The sequence below is a fragment of the Ornithorhynchus anatinus genome, chromosome 1 (genome assembly GCF_004115215.2).
Source record: "Ornithorhynchus anatinus isolate Pmale09 chromosome 1, mOrnAna1.pri.v4, whole genome shotgun sequence".
Classification (NCBI taxonomy): Eukaryota; Metazoa; Chordata; class Mammalia; order Monotremata; family Ornithorhynchidae; genus Ornithorhynchus; species Ornithorhynchus anatinus.
This window is the reverse complement of record NC_041728.1, coordinates 93602108-93621485: the sequence shown is the minus strand read 5'-3', so window position 1 is coordinate 93621485 and position 19378 is coordinate 93602108. Positions and strand designations below refer to the sequence as shown.

The following is a 19378-nucleotide window of genomic DNA, read 5'->3' as shown; positions in this document are numbered from 1 at the left end:
AAATGTGAGGAAACCTCTGAAACCAGTTACCTGACCACACCTCTGATCTGATCTAGAACAAGTCACCAAGAAAGATTATTTCCCAGAAAAGGAAGGAAAAATCCTACCTGTTCAATGATCTTGTGATCCCAGATTCAGTGAGGAACAGGAAGAATTTGGTGTACTCCCCCAAGTGCTCAGTACACACCGTTGATTGATTTATGTCCAGCTCGTAGTTGACTCAGCTCATTCACTGGTCAGCTTTTCCATATAATCCTTCTCATTCATACTGACAGCCTTTAATGACTTTGGGGAGACTTCTGCGTACAAAAGATAAATACTCATTCTAATCCATTTTAAACAAAGAGAGTTTTCCCTTCAATCAATCAATGGTATTTGTTGAATATCTGTTGTGTACAAAGCATCATATCAAGCACTTGGGAGAGTGGAAAAAGAGCAAATAGACATATTCCCTGCTCTCATGGATCTTACAATCTAGTGGAGGAGTCAGAATCTAAAATATGATGCATCCATTCAATGGTATTTATTAAGCGCTCACTGTGTGCAGAGCACTGTACTAAGTGCTTGGGAAAGTACAATACAACAATAAATAGTGACAATCCCTGCCCACAACAAGCTCCCTTAAGCACTTGATCAATATTTTCCATTTCCACCATTTTCCCCATCCCCTCAGAGGTAATGGTCTATGGTTGGTCAGTTGCATTTTTGCTCCAGAAGTTATATGGCCAAGCTTAATTTGTTAATTTTACCATGATAACTCAACATTAACGTTGCTGCCTGATACTGGGAGGAATCCAAAAAAGAATTGAGATGCATCTAAAATTAATCCGATGAGACCTCTTTACTGCATTACCCCAGAAAAAAATTGGGTTTTTGGCCATTCTAATTACCAGAGAGCCCAGTGAAACTCCGTATCATCAAGCACACTCCAAATTTATTTCAAAATAGGGAGCTTTTGAATCACTAATTTAATGTTTTCTGGCAGCAATTAGCTTCTAAATTTTCCCATTTAAGACACCTGTCATTGGAAAAAAAAAAAATGAAGCTGTTTAGAAGCAATGCTTATGCTATGTAGATGGACTTTCAACAGCAACAGCAGTAGCATTTGCTGAGCTTGTACTGTGCCCAGAACATTATAATGGGTGTCAGTACTCCTGTGAGCACAGCACCATTATGAGTACCTATTGTGTAGTGAACACTGACGGTAGTGGGTGCCTTCTGTGAGCCCAGCAGTGTTATGGGTATACAAGATTTGTTGAACACTGTACTGAATGGTTTCTGTGAGCACAGCACAATTATAGATACCTACGTATGGTAAGCACTTCAAAGGGGGCCTACTGTGGGCATTTCACTATACTATGAGAAGCAGAGTAGCTTAGTGGATAGAACACAGGCCTGGAAGTCAGAAGGTCATGGGTTCTAATTCTGGCTCTGCCACATGTCTAGTGTGTGACCTTGAACAAGTCACTTAACTTCTCGGTGCTTCAATTCCCTCATCTGTAAAATGGGGATTAGGAGTGTGAGCCCTATGTGGGACAGGAACTGTTTCCAATCTGATTACCTTGTACCTCCCCCAGTGCTTAGAACAGTGCTTCGCACATAGTAAGAGCTTAACAAGTACCTCTATTATTGTTATTGTGATTACTAAAGACTTGGGTAAAATGCACAGTGGAGAAATGCCCAATAGCAATCTTATGGAGGTTGCAAGAAAAGAGAAGTTTAGCCACGGATTTTTCTTGGAAAAGCATGGCTCCCCTGGGGAGAACTGGGCTTTAAGATAGGAGGTCTTTTAGTTTTGCTTCCTACTTATATGAAGCTATGGATATATTATGGAGATCTCTATATCAATCCATTAATGTTTTGCATTTTATTTTAACTGCAGAAAGGGAGAGGAAGAAATAAAATAATATGTGTATATATGTACACGTAGTCATTCAGTAGTATTTACTGAGCACTTACTATGTGCAGAGCACTGTACTAAGCGCTTGGAATGTACAAATCGGCAACAAAGACAGTCCCTGCCCATTGACAGGCTTACAGTCTAATCGGTGGGCTTACAGTCTAATCGTATATATATAACATATATGGTTTATTATTCTCAATGATGAGTTTCTGGGATCTAGGAAATAATTATTTTGAAAGAGATCTATTTGGTTTATTCTAAAATGTTGTTTAATAACACATTATTCAATGTTCTAGCAAATGTAAACTTAATATGTATTAGTATTCAATAAATGATCCAGCAGAAAAATATTTTGCTTTGTATTCAGCAGAGCATGACTCCAAAGTGAAAAAGCATTTCCCTCATTAATCGTTTCCTGTCTTATCTCATTGTAAGTCAAGAAATACACATCTGCAATAATGGGTTATGATCTCTTGGTTTTAGGAATAGAGAACCAGAATAAACGTGCTAATGATTCTTGTAATGCTTGGTGAAAAAATCTAAAAGCTACAATACAGTATTTCTCAACTATAAGAGAGGGTAATATGGAAGATGCAAAAAAACAGGAAAAACTGATTTATTTTTTTTTGCTTCCCTCAGACATCCATTATTCAAAAGAAGATCTTCAAAGCCCATCCATGCAGAACAACAGAAGATCAAAGAAAGCTCAGGGTGTGCACACTATGGTTAAAGTAATGATCTAACAGGTCAAAACTTCCCAACAGAAGTCTCTGACTAATTAATAAGCTCAATTTCCAACAGTTAATTGTTATAAGGTACTCTCCCATGTGTTTACTTTGCACAGAGTAAGCACTCAATAAATAATACCACTGATTGATTCATTGTTTCACTGGTACCATGAAGTCAAACCAACTTTAACAACAGTCTTCCTCGTGTTTGGAGAAATCTCCAAGATAGACCATTTTAGGGACTACTTTTAAAGAGATTAATTCCCTTTTTTAAATGGTATTTGTTGAACACTTACTATGTGTCAAACACTGTTCTAAGCAATGTAGGTACATGCTTATTAGGCATAACATAGTCCCTGCCCTTCATGGGGCTCACAATCTAATTAGGAGGGAGAATAGGGATCCTCATTTTACAGTTGAGGAAACTGAGGCACAGAGAAGGTAAAGGTAAGTGATTTGCCCAAGGTCACAGCAAGCAATTGGCAGAGCCGAGATTAGAACCCAGGCCCTTCTGACTCCCAGACATTAGTTCTCTCCACTAGGCCACGCTGCTTTCCAAGCCTACTAAAGCGTGGCTCCAGTATAGCTACTCAAAGGTGTTGGGTTAGGGGGCAGGGAAAGAAACAAGATGAAAGAGGATCCTCTCCAGGTTTTTCACACAGATTCACAGGGAAGCAGGAGAAAAGCTACAGGAGAAAATAATGTGTTTGGCTTTCCCACACACACTTGTTTCAGTTTTTTGTTGAACTTCAAAATGTATTGAAGCTCCACCAGTCAATTAAAAGGGGAAGAAAAAAAACAACAAACATCTATCTCCCTTTCATCCCAAATTCCAGGAATCAAATTCTGGTAGTCAGGAGACCTGGAAAAGGTTTTCTGCCATGATGAAAAGCAAGATACAGTGGGTGCTGAGTTGTCCACTGTTCCTGCTCTCTCTCAGTCCAAACCAGAAAAGACTGAAACACTGATACAGGAGTCTCAAAAATCAGACCCTGCCTGGGGAAACCAGAGGAAAGAGCTGCAGGGGCTGATTATAACCATTGTTTTAATTGGAATAATCCAGACAAAAAAGCCTTCCTTTTCTTGTGGGAGTTGTACTTTAGCATGGTACAAACCTATCGTTGGCCCAATTCACCATCACAAAATAGTATTTCATATTATTATTTAAACACTGAGATACTGGAGGTAATTCAGGATTGTACAGGAAAAAGTAAGGGATGTTAGATCATAATTAGGAAGTCATCAATCAAAATTGTTCATGCAACCATCCTGTTGTCATTCTCAGTTGAAAGAATATTAGGTGGAATGGCCAATTTATTTGGTGGCATTTCTATGGTCAAAACAGATACAAATTCTATTGCTTTTCTGTAAACAAAAATCTAGGTTACAGAAGTTAGTTGAACATGTTAAGCAATTTTCCGGAAGTCACCCAATAATAACCTTTTTCTGACATTTGAAATCCTAAACTTGGCAAAACCAGGAGTTAAAATCAAATCAAAATGACCAGGTAACAGGAGAAAAACTTTTTTTCCTGTTTTTGTTCCACTTCAAAAATGGACATTACATACTCAGAATAATTTCCCAGCTCATATAGATGCAGGAAAGCATTCTGCAAGAGGCCGTCAATTATGAGTCATGAAAATGACCTTAGGTAGCCACACTTGCTTAAGTTTGAATATGCAAACAGAAAAATTGTGTCGGTAAACCTTTTTCTAAAGATCAGTTGCCCAGCCAATTCCCTGCATTCTGTTTTGCCATTATGAAACCGTGCTGCCTTTTCAGTCTGTCAGTGTGCCAAAATTGATCTGTTGACACTGAGAAGCCAGGGGCGGGGGTCCTTTGAGGGCCAGGGAGATAGTGATTTGTGACTGCTACTCTAAATAAAGATAAGTCAGTTGTGTGAAGTATGATTTCCCTAAGGGAACTTGGAATTCACAGCAGGCACATGAGTCGGAGAGGGGACTCTGAAGGGTTGCTAATGTTTCACTTCAAGGGAGAAGAAAGAACCTCTGTTCTACTGGTGAGAGATGGAGTGTTTGCAATTCTCTCATTGATCCCATCTACCCACATGATTCTGATTCTGCCCTGTGGGGTCAGTAGGCCCATTACCCTGAAAGGATTGAATGAGATGGATGGTATTCTGAATAAAAGATACTTTAAAGATTAAACTGGAAGCAAGTTCTGAATGAGCACTGAAGAACTCTGAAGCCATCTTTTAACAGCCAAATTGAGCAACAAAAGGGAGATCTGGAATCTCAAACAGAATTTGAAAAGAGCAAGTAGATTTCCAGCAAATTAACATCTCCCTTAAACAAAAATTCAACCTAGAAGTAAGACTTCCACCTGCACTAAATGCTAAAAATGTTTGTGGGTTTGTTGATTTTGTGTGTGTCATGCCATTGAATCAATGCCTCCCATTACTTGAAGTGTAAACTATTGATTTTGTTGTCAGATGATTCAAGAGAAAGAATTCCCTGGAGGACTAGGTAAGAGGAAAAAGAAATGAGGCAGAACAGAAACTCTCTTGGCTTCAGCTTTTGTGTGTCCAACACTAACAAACAAATCACCCACAGAGTCAAAGCCAAGGGAAAAATAATGGCAAATGATGGGAACAAGAGAGAAAAGGCCTGTGCCATATCCTCTGGGGTTTATTACATTGTTTTTTTATTGCCCTACACAACCCTAGAAAACCTTGGAAAACCAGACTTCTTATACAATTATTTTGGAAGCTCCCAGTCCCAGGGTGGTGATCTGGCATGGGGATTTGGCATTCCTGGCTAATGGCACCCAGCCAGCATAGCATCATGGAAAGACCATGGAAGCTGGAGGACCTGGATTCCTATCCTGACTCTATCACTTGCCTCCTGTGTGACCCCAGGCACGTCACTTCTGTGCCCCAGTTTCTTCATCCATACAGTGGGGATTCAATACCTGTCCTCTTTTCTAATAATAATAATAATGGCATGTATTAAGCAGTTACTATGTGCCAGGCATTGGACTAAGTGCTGGGATAGATACAAAAAAATCACTTTGGACACAGTCCTTGGCCCACTTGGGGTTCACAGTCTCAATCCCCATTTTACAGATGAGGTAACTGATGCGAAGAGAAGTGAAGTGACTTACCCAAGCTCACACTGCTGACAAGCAGGGGAGCCAGGAATAGAACCCATGACCTTCTGACTCCTGGGCCCATGTTCTATCCACTAAGCCATGCTGCTCCTTCTACATAGACTGTGAGCCCTAAGTGGGACAGAGAATGTGTCTGACCTGATTAAATTGTAACTACCCAGTGCTTAGAACTATGCTTGACACATAGTAAGTGTTAAACAAATTCCACAATGATGATGGTATTTCAGTTAAGAGGGAAAATTCCAGAGTGGTATGTAATAGTAGAATTCACCCAGATTGTTGTGAGCTCTCTTTTACCAGATAGCAGCTCCCTGGAGCAATTTTGGAGAAGGCAGCATTGTAGAGGATTTCAATCAATAGCATTTGAGTGACTACTGTGGAAAGAGCGCTGTACTACATGCTTGAGGGAGAGTTAGGCAAAACACTTAGTTCTTGTCCTAGGGTTCTTATAATCTAATGGGGGATATTGGCTGATATCAATTATTTAGCACTAGAGGGAGGAGGAGAAAAAAAAGTATTTAACCAGTAGTAGTATGATATATAAATATATATATGTATATTTATCTTTAAGGATACATGTTAAAAAGGTCAACACAGGAAAAGCAGCATGGCCTAATGGGAAGAGAACAGACCTGGGAGTCAGAAGACCTGGGTTCTAATTCCTGCTCTGCCATTTGTCTGCTGTGTGACCTTGGGAAAGTCACTTCACTGCTCTGGGCATCTATTACCTGATGGGGATTAATGGGGATTAAATCCTACTCCCTCCTACTTGGACTGAGATGCTTATGTGGGGCAGGGACTGTGTCCTACCCAATGATTTTGTATCTACCCCAGCATTTAGTGGAGAGTTTAGCACATAGTAAATGCTTAACAAGCACCATAAGTGTTAAATTTCCCAAGCCTATGACCAAGATTCTGGTAAACAACAAGGCCTTGAGAATGGATTTTTCATATTCACTCACCTGCCCTCGTTCACTTTAAATTTTACAAGTGATACAAGAAGGACAGGCTTTAAATATAATTAGATAGTCTAGAGAAGTAATACTTTAAATCAAAATAAAGAAGAGGTAAAGACAATTATTTCTTAAGTTTAAGCAAATATACATGAAGAGAAGAAAAAAGCCAATTTTCATATTCGGAAAGGAAAATGTTAAATTTGAAAGCACAGAATTTCCAAGCTGACTTCAAATCTTCCTGTGCTCATTTTATTCCTGAAGTTGGTTAGAGCTTTTGGGAATGGTATTAACTATTTACAAGTCCTAGAGTGATCCATCTGCAAAGTTCCTCATTGTCTAAATTACTATCAGGAGAAAATCTGGATGAATCTCATGTTCAAGATGGTCAGTGAAATGAGGAAGCATTCTTATGAGTAGTCTGAAAACGTTAGAACTCTTCAAAGAGAAAAGACAGAGGATGGGAAAAAACTTCTAGACTGAGCCAATTGTTGGGTAGGTACTATCTCTATCTGTTGCCAAATTTGTACTTTCCAAGCGCTTAGTACAGTGCTCTGCACAGAGTAAGTCCTCAATAAATACGATTGAATGAACATGACCCAAGTCTACAAAATCATGAAGGGGGTGGATATAGATTTGGAAATCTCGTGGGAAGGTAACACATGCTGAAAATGGACTTGAGTTCAAACTGAACGAAATGAAACCCTTCTCAAAGTAATACTTAAGTGTTCTTATGCCCCACTAATTCCCCAATCCCTAATGCATTTAATACCTGTTTCCACCAGTATACTGTAAGACCCCTATGGGAGGGGATTGTGTCTACCGAATTACTTAGTAAAGTGCTTGGTAAACACTCAATAAATACCATTCATTGACTGATTGAAAATAGTTTGGATAACTGTAAGGGATTAGTTACTACCCACCTTCAGTCCCATAGCACTTATGTACAAACCATACATGCAGATAGATAGATAGATAGATAGATAGATAGATAGATAGATAGATAGATAGATAGATAGATAGATACCTATATATGTATATATACATATCATTATTATTATCAGATGCAAGTTTCTTGTGGGCAGGGATCATGTCTATCCACTCTATTGTATTGCTCTTTCCCAAGTGCTGTGTACAGTGCTCTATACCTTTATTACCATTACTATACCACTGATGGATTGATTAAGTTGTGCAAGCAGAAAACTCTCAATAGGTTCAAGAGGGGTCCGGATAAATTCATGAATGAACAGTCCAAGGTGGATTTCTATAGAGAAAACTAGGGATATTATATGCTAAATTCCTAAACATCAGGTTTGACATTGTCAACCATCAAACAGTTCACACTTAATCTAAGTATCCTGACACCATTATTGGAGACATCATACTATCTAACCTTAACTCATTAGTCTGATTTAGTAATATTCATTCATTACTCATTCATTCACATTTATTAAGAGCTTACTGTTGTGCTGAACTAAGTGGTTGGGAAAGTACAATACAACAATAAACAGTGACATCCCCTGCCCACAGTGACCTCACAGTCTGTGGCTGGGTGGAGGGGAAGGGGGAGGGAAGGGGAGGGGAAGGAAACAGACATCAATACAAATAAATGAAATTACAGCTATATACATAAGTGCTGTGGTCTGGTGGTGGGTTGGAAGAGCATAGGGAGAAAGTCAGGGCAACGCAGAAGGGAGTGGGAGATGGGGATAAGTAGGGGAAAGACCTTTGAAGGAGGAATGCCTTCAATGAGGCTTTGAAAAGGGGGTGAGCATTTTTATCTTCTTATTTAATATGAATATACTAAAAAGCTAATTTTTTTAAGTAATTGTCCTCTGTGCCAAATATATACTTGCATAAAATCTTCAGCTTCCATAACAGAAGACTGAATCCAGCTCTATCAATCTCCTTATCCCTCTGCTGTGGTCAGGGAATGTGTCTACCAACTCTTTTATAGTGAACTCTCCCAAGCACTTAGTATATTGTAATAATAATAATTGTGGTATTGGTCAAGTGCTTACTGTCTTCCAGGCACTACACTAAGTTCTGTGCTCAATAAGTAGAATCAATTGATTGACTGAGCTCTTGGGCTTTCAGTAACACTCTCTCAATCTTTTTTCCCTCCATTCATTGCTTCTCATCACTATCAAATAGGCGTGATGGAAGGGTTTGGTGGATGAAAGGGCTACTGCATGTACTTGTCATGAGAGAAACTACAGTATGCAACCTGTTTATGTGTATACACTTTCCTGTCTTTTATTTTGCTGTCTCAAAACGTCCAATTTAAAAGGGCCAATTTTTAGTCCAAAATTACATGCAAATTTACATGCACGTATATAACTGAATTTTAATACAAACCCAAATTTCTCAAGTAAAGAATAACTGCTAAACTATATCCTTTGATTTTAGGTCCTTTCCTGAGCTTATGAATACAACATCCCTTTAGTCTTTTTAACTTCTTGCTTAATATAGTAAAAGTGAACCTTTACCTGTGCAGAGGGATTTGTCCTTCACCATCACTGGAAACAAAAAGTCCCAGAGAAGCAAAAAGAAGAGTGGATTACTTGAAATCCTAATAAACCCTATTTTAAGCACTCATTGGGTTTAAAAGACAACTTATGTTTTCAGAATATTGTACTGACTGCAGTCTGCTCCATTATCCAGATCGTCATCTTTGGAGTCTTCCTTAGGAAAACATTTTCCACCACTTTTTTTCAGTTTAAAAAGAGACTTCAGTGAAGAAATACACCTAGTAGCATTGTAAACCTCTGGGAAGCATTTCTCTACATATTTTCTCATAAAAATAAGTATTTATTTCATTGAGAAGGTGGAGGTAGGCTCTACTAAGACATAAATTCTCCCATAGCATTTTGGAAGCAGCATTAACTTTTCCAAGCCAGGGTAACCAGAAAGAGTTCAAACACTATGAAAACTAGACATCATTAAATGTTAACCAACCCTGCATTTAAGGAAAAATAGAGGGCAGTACTTTATAGGGGATGGCAAGGAATTGATCAACCAGGGTTATTTATCAAGTGCTTACTATGTGTAAGATATTTACTAAGTACTTGGGAAAGTACAGTGCAATTGACTAGGTAGACAAGATTCCTGGCCTCAAGTAGATTACAGTCTACTGAAGCATTTACGATCTGGTGTGACCACCCCTTAACTGTAGGGGACCCTAAAGGTTCAGGTTCTTGGTCCCCTTCTATTCTCCATCTACACACCCTCCGCGGAGAACTCATTCGCACCCATGGCTTCAAGTACCATCTCTATAAGGATGATACCCAAATCTACATCTTCTCCCCTGCTCTCTCTCCCTCTCTCCAGGCTCGCATCTTCTCCTGCCTTCAGGTCATCTCTATTTAGATGTACTCATGCCACCTCAAACTCAACATGTCCAAAACAGAGTTCCTTATTTTCCTTCCCAAACCCTGTCCTCTCCCAAACTTTCCCAACACTGTAGATGGCATAACCATCCTTGACACCGTTCTCTCATTCAACCCAGATATTCCATCCATCACCAAATCTGTCAGTCTCGTCTTCACAACATCACCAAGATGCACCTTTTCCTTTTAATCCACAATGTTACCACATTAGTACAATCAGTCATCCTATCCCACCTAGATTACTACATTAGACTCCTTTCTGACCTCCCAACCTCCTGCATCTCTCCACTCCAGTCCATGCTTCACTCCGCTGTCTGGATTATCTTTCTACAGAAATGTTCTGGGCATGTCATCCCACTCCTCAAAAATCTCCAGTGGTAGCCTATCAACCTCTGTTTCAAACATAAACTCCTCACTATTGGCTTTGAAGCTCTCCATCACCTTGCCCCCTCCTACCTCACCTTCCTTCTCTCCTATATCCCAACCTGCACACTCCACTCCTCTGGTGCTAATCTTCTCACTGTGCCTCTATCTCGCCTGTCTTGTCATCAATCCCTGGTGCATGTCCTACTGCTGGCCTGGAACACTCTCTCTCCTCAACTTCACTAAACAATCACTCTTCCCCCCTTCAAAGCCCTAATGAAGGAACTCCTCTTCCAAGAAGCCTTCCCAGACTAAGCTCCACTTTTTCTCAGCTCCCACTACCTTCCTCATCATCCTGACTTGTTCCCTTTGCTCTTCCCCTACTCCCTGCCCACAGCACTTATGTATATATGTCTACAGTTCTATTTTTTTAATTTGTATTGATGTCTGTTTCCCCTCCTCTAGACTGTGTGCCAGTTGTGGGCAGGGATTGTCTCTCTTTATTGCTGTGCACTTGTGCTTTCCAAGTGCTTAATACAGTGCTCTGCACATGGTGAATGCTCAATAAATATGATTGAATGAATGAATCTAGTTTGGAGTTTCAAAATCTACTGAGGGGTTTACAATCAAGTGAGGAGCTTGCAAGATAGATGTATGTGTGGTACAGTAAGTAACATTTGGTATGTAACCTATGGTAAGCACTTCTTCTATAGCTCCATTTAAAATTAAGCAACCATTTTGGGGTCAGAGTGTGTGGAAAATGTCCCTGATTTTATTGGGGCCATGATGGAGGAGTGTGGTTGAGTGGATAGAGCATAGACCTGGGAGTCAGAAGAACCTGGGTTCTAATTCCAGCTCTAATCCCTGCTCTGTGACATCGGACAAATCCCTTCACTTCTCTGGTCCTCGGTTACCCCAGCTGAAAAATGGGGTGAAGACTGTGGGACATGGAATGGTTCCAACCTGATCGGATTGTTTTTACCCGAGTGCTTAGTACAGTGTCTGGCACACTGTAAATACTTAACAAATAATAAAAAACAATTATCAAATACATTAGCCTTTTTATCCATGACAAAGGAAGAATAAATGACAATTTCCTGTGGCAAATTTTATTCTTTCCTTGAAATGATGGCTTTTCAAATCCTCTTAAACCCCAACTGAGATTTCACTCTCCCCTGAAATAGAGTTTAAAAGACTTCCAAACAAAGTAGCTTTGTCCTCAGGAATTAAAATTTCTACCTATTGCACTGTACTGCAACTGACCAGGCTCAGTTGCCGATAAACATTTAATGCAGGGCTCATTACTTGCCTACCAAAAGAACTGTCACAACGTGGCCTAAAATCAGACCCAAATGTGGCCCATTAATAGCTTGGTATGTGAGAAATCAACTTATTGAATAATCTTGGCTCCTTCCACTTTCATCTGGATGATATTGCTGTTTCATCTCCGTCTCCCTGCCTGCCTCTTCATCTTTGACTGCCAGGCTGTCTTCCTGGCATTTGTCCCCTTAGCTATCGATGGTAGCTGCTCAGTTTTTCTGGTCTTGAGAGATTCCTCTGGCCATTTCTCTAAATCGATCTATCAATCTAGACCCTTGGCAGTGAGATTCCATGAATGTTCAGTAGCTCTGAACTCCCATGGATCTTTCACTTAATGTTTACAATTTTATTTTTCAATTTTAGGTTTTCACATTAAAGGGGATGTTTTTAACCCTTTAGTAGACAGGCAAAATAATTTTCAGTCTTAGAGACCAGGCAAAATTGTGCAGAAGATCCGAACAAAATAAAACCTTTGAGCAGATGGTATTCAAAGAGTCCATCATACAATTCAATTACACATTAGTGTGGCTTATTTCAATGTGAATTGGAGCATTTTAAATGCCCAGTCTCACATCTCATACAATGGCTACAGCTTTAATTTCCTCATCCCTCAACCCATCCCTAAAACAAAGCTCTCTTGGCAATGTCTGGGCAGGATTAACACCACCCCAATGGGGGCCAGGGCTATTTTGTTTTATGGGTCTTCTACATGACACATTAGCCATGTTGCTCACGTCATAATGTCCATGTGGCCATTTCATCACAACAGCTGTTGTGGCCAGTGAGGGATGGGAATGCAGTGTCTTAGGCCAAGCTAAGTAGCAAGGCCTATGTAGATAAAGCACAGGCCTGATTGTCAGAAGGATCTGCGTTCTTATCCCACCTCCACCATTTATCTTTAACTGGGCAAGTCACTTCATTTTTCTGTGCCTCAGTTCTCTCATCTGTAAAATGGGGATTAAGACTGGGAGCCCTCTGAGGGACTGTGTATCTATCCCAGCGCTAAGAACAATGTTTGACACATAGTAAGTGCTTAACAAATACCATCATTATTACAATTAGTTAAGCCCAACAGAATCCACCTGTGCCCGGAGACCTCGCCGAATCTCGAGGGAAGACGAGGAGCTCCAGTCCTCCATGTGTGGATCCTGGTGGCAAGAAAAGAACTGTGCCAAGGCTACCTGTGCCTACTTGCATCATCACTGCCCTCTCACATCCCTGAGGTGATGAGACAGAAGGGCAGCATAGGGAAAGTGGGGGAAAGGAACAGAGAAGAGACTAAACTTTGCCAGTGTCAACTGGTCACTCTGCCTTTCTCTTCTTCCTCTCTCCTCTTATCTCTCCCCCTCCATCTCCTCCACCCCTCTCATCTGCTTTCCTTTCTCCTACTGTCCTCTCCCCACTCTTCTTCTCCTCTGTCTCCCTCTCCAGGACTACGATGTCATAAAATCAGCCCTGGTTAGAGCCCATGTCCTCTGACTTGCAGACTCATGATCTTCTCCTGTGACCACTCTATTGTTTCTTTTCTAAATATCCTGGTGCAAATGCATGGTCCAGAATGACAAACATTGAGGTTCTGGAATGTAGTTAGTCCCCTACAATAGGTGCAGTACTAGCAGCATCACACCAATAGGGGGAAAGACATATGATGATAATGGACCAGGGCAGACTACCCAAACAATTGCTCTCTTATGAGCTGAACTGGGAGGATTTAAAGGGGGAAAACACAAGAAGCAGCGTGGCCTAGTGGAAAGAGCACAGACCTGGGAGTCAGAGGATCTGAGTTCTAAACCCGGCTCTGCCAAGTGTCTGTTGTATGACCTTGAGTGAATCATTTAACGTCTCTATGCCTCGTACTCCCTCCTGCTTAGACTATGAATCCTATGTGAGACAGGGACTGTGTCCAACCTGATTAACTTGAACCTACCCAAGCACTTAGTGCTTGGCACATAACGAGAACTAAATGAAAGAACTCCTCATAAACAAAATAAAGCAAAACCTCAAATTGGCAGGGCATTGTGTAAGCAGTTGAGAAACAGCTGAAGGCAAATCAGTCTGGCATGTAGCAATTAGAGATGAAGTAGGCTCTCAGGTACAGCGAAGCTCACAGAGATAAGTATTGAGTCCCTTTTTCTGAAGAGGCTTTCTTTCTTCAGAACAGCATCTCTCAGGTAGCAGATTTGTAATCAGTTAGTTTTTAGTCCAACCTACACCGAACTTCAAATAGCTGGTTTATGGCCCTAAACTGCCTTGTAAAGCCCTCCCTTTTCAAATCCGACAATTACTCTCCCCACTTTCAAAGTCTTACTGAAGGCACATCTCCTCCAAGAGGCCTTTCCTAAGGCCTCTTTTTCATTTTCTTCCACTCCCTTCTGCATCAACCTGACCTGTTCCCTTTATTCATCCCCCTTCCCATCCCCACAACATTTATGTATATATCTGTTATTTATTTATTTATATTACTTTCTGTCTCCCCCTTTAGACTGTAAGCTCACTGTGGGCAGGGAATATTTCTGTTATACAGTACTGTCCCAAGTGATCTGCACACATTAAGTACTCAATAAATAAGATTGTTTGATTGATTCGTAATACAAAACCTTGTCAGGAAATCCCCATTCTTGAAGGGCACTACTAAAAATAATTGTGGTATTTGTTAAGTGCCAAACCCTGTACTAAGTGCTGGGGTAGATACAAGATGATCAGGTCCCACAAAGAGCTCACAGTCTAAGAAGGAGGAAGAACAGATATTGAATCCTCTCTTTGCAGATGTGGGAACTGAGGCACAGAGACATCAAGTGACTTGTCCAAGGTCACACAACAAGTACATGGAGGGAGCAGGGAGGGTCAGGAAGCAGCTTAAGGAACCATGGTTGTTTCTATTTCCAACTGTCTCTCAATCAATCAATTAATGGTATTCATTGTGCTCTTACTGTGTATGGAGCACTTCACTAAGCGTTTAGGAGAGTACAATAGAGAATCATAAATGAGATTCATTCAATCGTTCAATCATATGTACTGAGTGCAGAACACTGTACTAAATGCTTGGGAAAGTACAATACAGTAAAAAAGAGAGGCAATCCCTGCCCACAACAAGCTCATGGACTAGAGATCCCTTCCTACAAGAACCGTACAGTCTGTAGTGGAAAGAACATTCTCTATAGGCTTTGTAGATACATGGAGCTGACAGACTGATTATTTCTGAGAGTCCTGTCCCTGTATCATTATTATTATTTTATTATTATTATGGCATTTGTTAAGCACTTACTATGTACTAAGCACTGGATTTGTGGCTAATTCAGAGCAGTGGCTGGTGCCTCCAGCACCTGAGCTATATTAATTTATTCAGGTCTTTCTGAGGCTAAAATTGGATTCACTTTTACATTTTCCTGCCAAGCTGGTGAATAGATTTGGACTTATTTGCTTCTTCTAGGGTTAGTTCATTGCTCTGCACACAGTAAACATTCAAATGTCATTGATTGATTCTATTTTTCCATGTTAGCTTTCCACTTCCCTCAGAGGGAACATTTTGAGAGTTGGTATTTGCTAAACATTAGGCAATTTTGTATGTGCCATGATGGAAACCAACTTTGGTGTTTTCACTCTCTAACATTGTTCTTTCTAACACACAGTTATTATTTTGAAGATGAATGGATTAAGTGCTTGTCTCATGTTACTGACTACAGGTCATTGGGGAATGAAGGCTTTTATGTACAAAAGCATATTTAGGGTGAGAAGGATATTAAGAGTGTGAGCTTAGAAATGGGCTTTGTTAGTATGGGAATTACCCCAGAATCTGGTGTTGTGTATCAGGTTCCCTTAGTGCTAAGTCTCTATCAGTCAAATCATTCATTTGGTATTTACTAAGACACTAGGCTAAGCTCCATGTGTACAACAGAGTTGGTAGACATGTTCCCTGCACACATGGAGCTTAGCCTAGAGTCTTCTACCTAAAGCTCAGTTATCCAAGCAAAGCTTCCAAGCAAAAGACTACCTTTCATCGTAGTTTTAAGGCCTGAGTGTGGATTATCTCTCCTTTTCCACACAGATCATTTTTTCTCACTAGAAAGAGGTGGTGAAAGCTAGGACAGTGAGTGTTGCAATACAGCATAAATTGAAATGAAGGAATCATGTTTACCAACTGCATTTTATTCTTCCAAGTGCTTAGAATAGTGCTCGGCCCACAGTGAGCACTTAATAAATATCATTGATTGTCTGATGGATTGATTGAATAATATATCATGTTAATGATGGAGTTTTCTATTGTAAATGGCAAGTGAACCTCATTCCAGTCACAAAAACTATGTAAATTTATGTAACAGTTCACCACTCACACCCACTTTCAATTCCCTCCTAAAATCACATCTCCTCCAAGAGGTCTTTCCTACTTGCTCTCCCTTTTACACAGCCTGGGCACTTGGATCTGTATCCCTTAAGCACTTGATAGTCACCATACCTAGCCCCATAGCACTTATGTACATAATCTTTTACCCTGCTATCTCCCCTATCTGCAATTTTGTGTCAGTGTCCATCTCTGCCTCCTATACTGTGAACTCCTTGAGGGCAGAGATCCTGTCTAGCAACTCTACTGTATGGTGCTCTCTAAACTGCTTAGTACAGTGCTCTTTGCACACAGTAAGCCCTCAGTACGTACCACTGATTCATTGATTCACTGATTCATTTATTATAGTACTTATGAGTAGCTCCAGTGTGTCAGATGTATGTCTTTAGGGAAATTCCTTTTTCATGCTAGGATACTTTAGTCAAGATGAATGACAGGATAAATATTAGTTTATTTCAAGAGGTGGTGCCCATCTGTAGAGGTTAACAGGACTCCCGGGTTCTAGTCCCAGCTCTGCCACTTGTCTGCTGTGTGACCTTGGGTGAGACAGGGACTGTGTCCAACCTGATTTCCTTGTATCTACTCCAACGCTTAGTACAGGACCTGCCTTGGCACTTAGTAAGCACTTAAATGTCATCATCATCATCATCACTGAGAAAAGGGATACCTTTTGAATAGGCAAGGAATAACACTCCAGGAATTACTCCCTTGAACCCTTCAGCCTACAATATGTTTATTTGGCAGAGAACTCCAAGAGGTTAATCTAATTTGACTGAAGTGACTGGAATTTCTAGAGTTCAGAGTAAGAAATGGAGCAGGGCTTCCAGGCAGCAAGCCAATGATTCAAACATTGCAGGACAAGTAATAGGAGAGGAAGGATAAAAAGATGGAGGAAAGAGAGAAAAACACAGAGACTGGTAGAAAGATGTTCAGGGAAGACACTTACTCAAACTGATAAACTCTCACTTTCAGAGAAGCAGTGTGACTTAGTGGAAACAGCATGGGCCTTGGAGTTGGAGGACCTGAGTTATCATCACGGCTCTGCCAATTGTTTGCTGTGTGACCTTGGACAAGTCACTAACTTCTCTGTGCTTCAGTTTCCTCAACCATAAAAAGGGGATTCAATACTTGTCTTCCCTTCTACTTAGATTTTGAGTCCTTTGTAGGACAGGGGCTGTGTTTGACCTAATTAACTTATACCTACCCCAGCACTCAGAAGAGTGTTTGACAAAGAGTAAGCACTTAACAAATACCATAAAAAAAATCAATTATCAAGAGTTTTTACTGATCGCTTACTGTTTGTAGAGTATTATTCTAAACATGTGCACAGTACAAAAGAGTTAGTAGCCATGAGCCTTGCTCTCAAGGATCTTTTGCAATCTATTAAGAGGGTCAAACATTTAAATAAATTGTCTTAAGCTGTCAAATAGTCTCCAACCCATAGCGACTCCATGGACATATCTCTTCCAGAAGCCCCCACTCCCCATATGCATTGTTCGAGTAGTGTATCCTTATTCTTGGTAAAAATTCAGAAGCGGTTTACCACTGTCTTCTTCTGTGCAGTAAACTTGAGTGTCTGCCCTAGACTCTATCCCATGCCGCTGTTGCCCAGCATGGGTGAGTTTTGACTTATAGCAGATTGCCTTCCATTCACTAGTCACTGCCCAAGCTAGAAATGGAATGGGTATACCTCTATTTGACTCTCCCTCCCTTAGCTGTCACTGGTAGAGTACTGGAAACTTTCCAGATGCAATCCTGAGAGGGGTTAAATAAATTACGTAGGTGAAAACAGTAGCATATAGTGTTACATATGTGCTACAAGACAGTGTAAATACCCCAGCACCCAGGTGACTCATAAATGCTGAATAGGCAGTTGGAAGGGGGCTGGGAGGAGAGAGAATGAGAGACATGAGAGAGAGAGAAAGGAAGGACTCCTGGAAGAGATGTGATTTCCAGCAACAAATCAATCTATTGCACATACTGAGCACTTACTACCTAGAAAGTATTGTGCTGAGTGCTTGGGAGAGTAAAACAGAAGTAAAATATATAGTCTATGCCTTCAAAGAACTTACGATATAATGGGGGAGACAGATAGAAATAATTTACAAGTAGTGGGTAGAAAAAGAATGGTAGTTACAGGAATTGGCAAAGGTGAAAAAGATGAACAGTTGAATAGATACCTAGTGAGCAGTTGAATACACAAATGGTGAGAATATCTATAAGAACGTATATATATTGACAACATGGATGGCATAAGCAGAAGGAGGAAATAAAAAGCAGTCGATGAACACAGCAACTGTATACCACTTGGAATTTCTTTCAAAAGTATCCCTAAAGGGCATGGGTGGGACTTTTCATGATTCATGATGTCTGTGACACCTACCTTCCTATAATTAGGTTACCAGGCTCCCGATGTCAAAGCTGGAGATTCCACAACCTCCTTTAACACGCAGCCTGTTCCCACATTTTATCATACCCTGACAGTCAAGAAGTCTTTCCTTATGGCCAGTCAAATTTCTAAGTATTTTAGTTAAAACCAATTTCATCATTTTTCTGTCCTGGAGAACACTTGAAATACTGTACATTGCATAGCACCAAAGTAGGAGCTCGGTAAGTGCTACTTCTACTATGTCCTATATATGAAGACAGTTAAGGCATCCATTAGCTTACTCTTCTCCAGGCTAAAAGCACACATTTCTTTAACCATTCCACAACAGCACCTATTTCCTACCACTTTAGTCCTATTAGTATATCTTCTCTAGACCCTCTCCAATTTCTCTATATCCTTTTGGGAATTCTCTGACTGGAGGTAATAATTATGGTATTTCTTAAGCACTTACTATGTGCCAGGCACTGTACTAAGCGCTGGGGTGGATTCAAGCAAATCAGGTTCTACACTCCATACTTGTTTCATGAATCATAATCATAATAATTGTGTCATTTGTTAAGTACCTACCATATGTCAATCACGGTACTAAGCGCCGGGGTAGATACAAGGTAGTCAGATCCGGCATGGGGCTCACAGTCTAAGTAGGAGGGAGAGTGGGTACTGAATTCCCATTCTGCAGATGAGGGAACTGAGGCACAGAGAAGTTAAGTGGCTTATCCAAGGTCACACAGCAGATATATGGAGGAGCTGGGATTAGAACTCAGATACTCTAACTCCCAGGCCCATGCCCTTTCCACTAAGACACCACTGCTTCAATCTAAAGGATCATTCTGAACACATCTTCAAGGACCTCCTGAAAGCTACT

At 40.5% G+C, this 19378-nt stretch overlaps 1 non-coding gene across 1 annotated transcript; it reads right to left on the bottom strand.

Annotated features, from left to right (window-relative positions):
* Positions 1-17751: 17751 nt before the first annotated feature.
* On the bottom strand, positions 17752-17889 carry LOC114816070. Its single transcript, XR_003763845.1, has one exon. It is a non-coding gene; the product is annotated as a small nucleolar RNA SNORA7 (small nucleolar RNA).
* Positions 17890-19378: the final 1489 nt, after the last annotated feature.